Here is a 7,895-nt window from a genome sequence, read left to right on the forward strand (position 1 = left end):
TCTACTTAATTTAATCAACTCAGAACGTTTGTTTCCCATTGAATCACAGTCCCACACCAATTTAGGGTGCAACGCAGGACAGAAAGTATTTACTTTTCGAACAAAACAGCCAATAAAGGGTAAACAAGTTGACAGCTAAAAGCAGAGCATACCGAACGATAAATATATTCCGAGCATTGTTAGCCACTGGTTTGCTGTCTCCCATGCTGTATTGTCACAGTTGTAGACTTTTGGCTGACATTGAGCATGTTTTCCAGTTCATGCACATACAGTTGCTTTTTGCTGTTTTTTGCTTAGATTTTTCAATAGACTTTTTTCATACCGCCCATACAACATACATACATATATATAAATATTATTTATCAATTCCAAATGCAATTTGAGGTTGCGGGTTTGTGTGCAGCGGCAAACTAATCGTTTGCCACAGGTATTTAATGCTGTTAAACAGGCAGATGTTGCCCTTCTAATGGCTCTATATAAAAGCATACGTTCTTCCGCTGCTTACCGTTATCTTTCCATTGCCACTGCTGCCACATTTTCCCACTACGTCGGTTTCCAATTCGATCTCAAATTGCCATTTCGACTTTTATCTACGTCTGTCGTGTGCCGGCAGCTTTTTCTCGACATTCTATTTTTTGCTCTCCTTTTCTCCTTTTTTAACATTGTTTTTTTGTTGTTTTCTATGTGCCCTAAGCAGTTGTCCATTTGCTATGACATGGTGAGCACCCACGGGCGTTTCCCTCCTGATATCTAGCATCCTTTTTGCGAACCAGTGGCCTAAAGGTTATCCAACCTGTCTGCAGTGTGGTAAGTAAAACCATAACCAAAGCAATGCCACAGGAAGTCCATAAAGGAAAAACGAACACACTGTGCAATTGCGAAAGCAAGCAGGGTTAGGCCAGTTGACGTTTAAGAAAGAGTATCGGTTGGACCACCGGACAGCAAGACAGAGGAAAGCTTAGCGCTAAGCTGCCGGCATTAAATGCGCCAACATTTCAGTTATTGCAGCAGAGCCAGCTGCGTATTTATTGCATTCTAAACACACCTTAGTACATTGATACCACCGAATAGAACGACTGGCTTGCGGAAGTGCGGAGCGTGTTTAGCAACTGAAATGTAATTTGCTAGCTTACTCGAAGAAACAAGAACAAAATACATACCAAGAAAGGTTTTCAATAATCTATGAAATACTATTTTTCTCAAATTCAAACTCAGACAAACTAAATGATTGTTTTAAAATTACATTCGTTGACAAAATTTAGCAATCAGGAGTATTTCTCACCATCAGTAAGTATGAAAAATTGTTGTTGTATGCGACAAAATATAGCTTAAAAAGCTGAATCTTTGTTCGGTCGCCAATATTCGTATACAACAAACTAGTTTGGTTGGCTACTTATTAGCGGTAATTACACGTTCCTAACAAGCATTTGTTTAGCAAATTAGCAAACAAATTGGTAAGAATTACATTTGTTGTTGCCTTGGCACACATGTGTGGGAAGTAAACAAGACAGCACAGGTGGACAAATAAATCTGAAGTCCCATGCCTTTAAACCAACTAAATGTTATACCTATACATCCAACAAACGGATCATACCAAGCGCAAACATGCACCAAATGTACATATTTACAGACAAACTCGAAACTAGGATACACTTGAAGAAACCCTAAGCAACCAAATAAAGGCGTCTCTAATAGGCAATAAATGTGCTTAAACACTTGTTTCTCCACTATTTATGTGTGTAAGGCTTTGAGGAAAAACAAATTGGTTGTGTAACAGTACCATAAGTGCATATACTATACATATGTGTATTACGCTTAAGTATGTGATAAATGCCTGTGTAATGAATTAACGCCGTACACCAGTTGGGAGCTATAAGCTGAATGATTGAAGCTGTTGTCCTTACGTAGATTGCAGGCTGGCAGCTGACGGCTCAGTGGCACAGGTTTTGTAGCAGACAGTATGTAGTGGTAGGCAAGCGGTCACCGGAAATACCCACGACGACGACCAGCAACAATAAAAGCTGAGTAAAATAGGCTTCGTGATTATGAGGGTGATGCTGATGTTGAGGCGTAAGTCTACAGCATCGTAAAGTGCTGCTCAGATGCGGCGTTCACCCAAAAACGCTTGCTCACAAATGCTCGATCAGAGTTTGTACTTCGTAACAAGCTAAGAATTGTCAGTGGCAAATCTGTTACATGATGCGGCGTAGACGTTGTGATCTGAAGGAAAGCGCTGACCAGCCTCTGACCGTGCCGTGGCGCGAAGGGTCAAATGTGGCGGCTGAGACTGCCGCAACGTCTCGCACAGCGGGTATTTGCTAACTTAAAAGAAAACAACAACAACAAATTAGCAACTAAATAAAAAGGGTAAATGTGAACGCAATACCGGCGCTTGGGGCAGCCTTGCTACATACGTACTTATTTGTATGCCACTTGTTCGTGTGATTGTGCGGTATTCGCACATCCGTGGTGAGCTGCCTTTTATTTTCAAACGGTCCGTTTACTTTTGTGCCTGCTGAGTTTCACACCACTAATTTCCTTTTATTTCATTTTTATTGGATTTTATTAGCCTGCCACCAGGAGAGCGTAGTGAGTTGGTGTTAACGGTAATTACTGCTATATGTGGGTTCTATATAATCTTACGCATTTTGTTGCTAGTTCAGTGTATTTGCTCAGTAGTTAGCGGAAATGTATGTTGAACGAACACTTCCGTTGGATATTAACAGTAAACCGATATTTACAGAGTTGCTTTAAACGCTTGAAATCGAAAACAGCAAAGGGAGGCAGACGACTCTAGGTAAGAGACCAAAGTTTGTTAACAATTTTTTTTTTATTGAATATTTTTTATACGGACTGAATCGTTTTAGATTAACCGAAGATTTTTCTCGTAATTACAAAGTTAGCATTGAAATAGGAGTTTCGTGAAGAAATTGAAAGAAGAAGGTGATTTTTTGCAGACATCTTCTTCTTCTTTACTGGCGTAGACACCGCCTACGCGGTTATAGCCGAGTTAACAACAGCGCGCCAGTCGTTTCTTCTTTTTGGCGCCAATTGGAGGGTCCAAACGAAGTCAGGTCCTTCTTCACCTGGTCTTTCTAACGGAGTGGGGGTCTTCCTCTTCCTCTACTTCCCCTGGCGGGTACTGCGTCGAAAACTTTCAGAGCTGGAGTATTTTCGTTCATTCAGATGACATGACCTAGCCAGCGTGCCGCTGTATTTTAATTCGCTAAACTATGTAAATGTCGTATAACTTCCACAGATCTTCTCACGAAAACTCGTAGCGTCGACTCATCAGATGTTGTCATCGTACATGCTCTGCACCATATAGCAGGACAGAGTGACTTATAGAGTTTAGTTTTTGTTCGTTGAGAGAGGACTTTACTTCTCAATTGCCTACTCAGCCCGAACTAGCACCTGCTGGCAAGAGATATTCTGCGTTGGATTTTGAGGCTGACATTGTTGTTGCTATGAATACTAGTTCCAAGATAGGCGTGCCTCTCCTTTTGTGAATTGGGCAGAGCACACTTAAATTCCCGTCGTTGTGCATGCTTTCGTCCGACCATATTGTATAAAGAAGCTGATGCAAGCTCCTTATCAGTTCTTCGCTGCCGTATTTGAATAGCTCGGCAATGCAACAAATGGATTGCCCATTGGCCCCTGACGCTTTGTTGTTCTTCAGACAGGTAATTCGAACTTCTTCATGGTCGGGCAATGGAACGTCTGCTCCATCGTCATCGATTGGGGAATCGGGTTCGCCTTCTCCTGGCGTTGTGCGTTCACTGCCGTTCAACAGGTTGAAGAAGTGTTCCCTCCATAATTTTAGTATGCTCTGGGCATCAAGATCTTACAGATATCTGGTCAAATGAAAACGTTTTCCTTTTGAGCATTTGATATGCTATAATTATCCGATATTAGCGACGATCAAATTAGTGCAGCAATTAAGTTGACCATAGTTAAAAAAAAATAAGAATAAATCTGCTACGCTTTAAGACTAAAGAATGTGCACACTCTGTGTTTAAGTATTTTGTGAGGACATGTAGCAAAAACTGCATACGCGAAAATAGTAGTTGACCACCCGGCGCTGAACCAAAACTTTTAGTATTACGTGCGCGCCAACGATTTGGACAATTTTGTTGGCTAAGAGGCGTTAAGGCCACACTTGAAAAGATAGCTACAAGTGCTCCTGAAGCGGACATTTCTATTTTTCTAACGCGCGTACTTTGAAAACAAACAAACAAAAAATAATGAAAAATTGAAAAAATCCAAAAAAGTAAAAGAAAAAAATGCAAAATTACAACTGGCGCACGTAGAAGAGAGACGCGTTGATGATCACTTCAGCAGAGCGTTGGGGGCACTTCAATCGCGTTGTATAGTTGCACAAGGGTTAGGCCCACCATCCAACAGGCCTAAACTGCGCAATGCATAGACACGCATTTGTGCGACAGAATGAAAAGCTTGAGGGAAAAAAGCATTTTTGATGTCATTATCCTGGCAAACTATGACTGAGTGAGTATGAGTATGTGTTGAAGAGGCGTTTTTACAGCCACTCGCCACTCGCCAACTGTTGTCATTCGCCGTTGTTCAGTTGCTTCGCTCTCACTTTGTTTTGGCCTTTTTGTGTTATTCTTTCTACTGACATTTTGCATTTTTGCATTTCTGAGTGAATGAGTGAGTGGGTGTCAGTTGGCCTACATGCTTGCTGAATGTCCATGTCCCTTCGGTGCTTGCCAGTCTGCATGGCTGGTTTTGACTGCTAATGTATGGCAGCGTACTTGTATGTAAAGCAATTATTTCGCATTGCCTCCTCTACACCGCCTTCGTCGTACTACGGTTCACACACTCGTGTTTATTTTATTAAGATTGTTTTTTTACTGCCTGCTCACCTTTCGGCCATGTTTTGTTATTGTTTGCAGTGTTGCTATTCAGCATTCGCCATTTGTTTAGCTGTCTACCCAAAACTCTCCTGCCATAAACAAACAAATGTTAAAGTGTGTTCACATGCACTTCAAACAACAGCTATGAAAATGACGTGTGCACAGCGCCTAATATTTGAAAATTATTCAGAATTTTATTTAATAAATGTGTCAGTTGCTGTTGCTATGAAAAAGTGTGCCTCAAAATGAATTATTGTCACAAGAAGAACAGATTTCAGCAAACTTTCAAATGAGAACCTCCATATCAACTAACCAAATTACTATTCCCTTTATTCTAACTCATACATTACAGGATTTGGATTCAATTTTCCGAATAAAGGCCGATAAGTATTAACTATTAACTGTGTAACGGGTTCAGACCCTCATTACAAATATTCTTATATTGGGTATTCGAAAAAGTCTTTTCGTATTTTGTCAATAGATGTCGTTGCAGTCGCATATCTCCAGTTCTACCAATCACATTGTGTCATACAATATAGTGTTGGAAAGGTGAGATTTTAAGATTCATTTGACCCAAAAAAATCAAATTAGGGGAAGTTGAAAAAAAGTTACAGCTATTCAAAAATTAGTGAAAATAATGAAGAAATTCGATATATATCGAAATTTTTGTATAAAAAGATAAGAGTGCAACGCAAGCCACCAATGAAATTTTTGAAGTTTACGGAGACGATGCTGTATCAGTTCGTGTAGCACAACAATGGTTCGCTCGCTTCCGTTCTGAAAATTTCTATGTGAAAGATGCATCTCGCTCTAGTCGACCTATCGTTGAAAAAGTTGATGATATTATGGAAGAGGTTGACCAGGACCGTCACATAAGCAGCCATGGCATCTCAAAGAAATTTAACATTCATCATCAAGCGGTTTTAAACCATTTAAAAGGGTTGGGTACAAAAAGAAGCTCGATGTTTGGATACCACATGAATTGTCTGTGGAAAATTTAATGGACCGAATTAACATCTGCGATTCTTTGCTGAAACGAAATGAAATCGAACCATTTCTGAGGTGAATGGTAACAGTAGACGAAAAGTAGATCAAATACGAGGGCTGCTATATATGTCTATTCTGGCCTAGGGCAACACTAAGTGTTGCCAGGTGCAATCTGACATTTCCATTGGAAAGTTTGACATTTTTTAGCATAACATCACTCAGAACGTTTTGTCATTTAATCGTGAATTGTTTTATTTACAGGGAGTTAAAAAATTCATCTCGGCCAAAAAATGGAATTAACTCGTGAACATTTCCGTGCGATCATTTTTCACAACCTTCGACGTGGATTATCACGAAAAGAGTGCATCGATGAACTAAAATCTTTGTATGGCTATGAAGCACCATCCTATAGCACTGTGAAAAACTGGTACAACGGGTTCAATCGTGGCCGACGCTCGCTCAAAGACGAATTCCGTGAAGGTCGTCCAAAAACAGCCGTTGTGCCAGAAAACATCGATGCCGTACGTGAACTGATAATGCAAGACCGTCATGTAACATACCCTCAGTTAGAAGCATGCCTATGCATTTCTCCTCCCAGCATACATTCGATATTGCATGAACACCTGGCCGTAAAAAAGGTTTGTTCTCGTTGGATCCCGCACAATTTGACATTCGCTCAAAAAAGGCTCGTGTGGACTGGTGTAAAGCAATGCTGAAAAAATACGATCGCGGTGCTTCAAAAGACGTTTATAACATCGTCACAGGTGACGAATCATGGATCTACGGGTATTAGCTCGAAACAAAACAGCAATCGACAAAAAAAACAAAAATAAAAAAAAATTTTCTATGCCTATTTACATTATTAGGCCAGAAATATGTATATATAGCAACCTACGTACGACAATAATGTGCGAAAAAGATCATGGTTTAAGCGTGGTGAAACTCAACAAATGGTCGCAAAGCCAGGATTGAAGCCTCGAAAGGTTATGCTGAGGATTTGGTGGAATTGGAAAGGAATCACTATGAGCTGCTCCAGCCTGTTCGAACGATTGATTCTACATTTTACTGTCAACAACTGATGATATTGAAGCTAGCAAGCAAAACGGCCAGAACTGATCAACAAAAAATCCTCAAATCAATGCATGTTTATGTGTATGTAGGCTGCCTGCAATTCACCATAAACTGCTCTAGAGGAAATTAGTGGGAATATGAACAGTATAAAGCAAAAAAAAAAAATACAAATCGCGTGTGATGCTGGCATTTTTCGGTGTAAGTTGGTATTAAATGGCGAGCTGAATTGATTTCGCTTTAAGTGTAGTAAATAAAATCAGGACGTGAACAGTTTGGCAAATTAAATTATAATCGATCTTTGCCACTTCCAAAGTAAAGTCACCTAATGAAAGAATATTTTTAATTTATTAAGCTGGTTTTAGTCGTAAAAAAGTGCCTCTAAGCAAAAATATCTCTGAAACGATTTACACTAATTTTCAGTTTTTACATTCATTGATAAAATATTCGAGAATTCAAGTAAAATTTGGTATATTTTTAATACAAAAACTAACCACAATCCTGAAGAGAAAAAAAAACAGAATTTGTGCGAAAAATGAATGAGGCTTCAGTAATGAAAAATATGAGATTAGACGATTCAATTATAAGAATTATAATTACCGAACAAATTGATATGCCTTTCATGAACATTTTTACAGTTTTTTACAATGTCGATTCATTTTTTTTTTCATTATAACTTTATAATATTTTATGTGCTAGACTCTCTCTACTCGCGCTCATAAAATATTCATTAAAGTACGCAAATAAAAATAAACAACATTATTATGATTATTATAATGCACTAGCCGAAAGAGGAGGCGAAACAAAGTGTGGCTTCAGAAAGGTAAATATGAAGTAGCGACCGTAGTAAAAGAACGAGAACGTTGGGCAGACGCAAAATAAATGCAAATCCATGGAAAAGGGTGGAAAGTAATTAAAGATTGCCAACAGCCAATAGATGGGTCTATAGAGTAGTAAAAAAAATAC

The sequence above is a fragment of the Bactrocera tryoni genome, chromosome 2 (assembly GCF_016617805.1).
Source record: "Bactrocera tryoni isolate S06 chromosome 2, CSIRO_BtryS06_freeze2, whole genome shotgun sequence".
NCBI classification, from domain to species: domain Eukaryota; kingdom Metazoa; phylum Arthropoda; class Insecta; order Diptera; family Tephritidae; genus Bactrocera; species Bactrocera tryoni.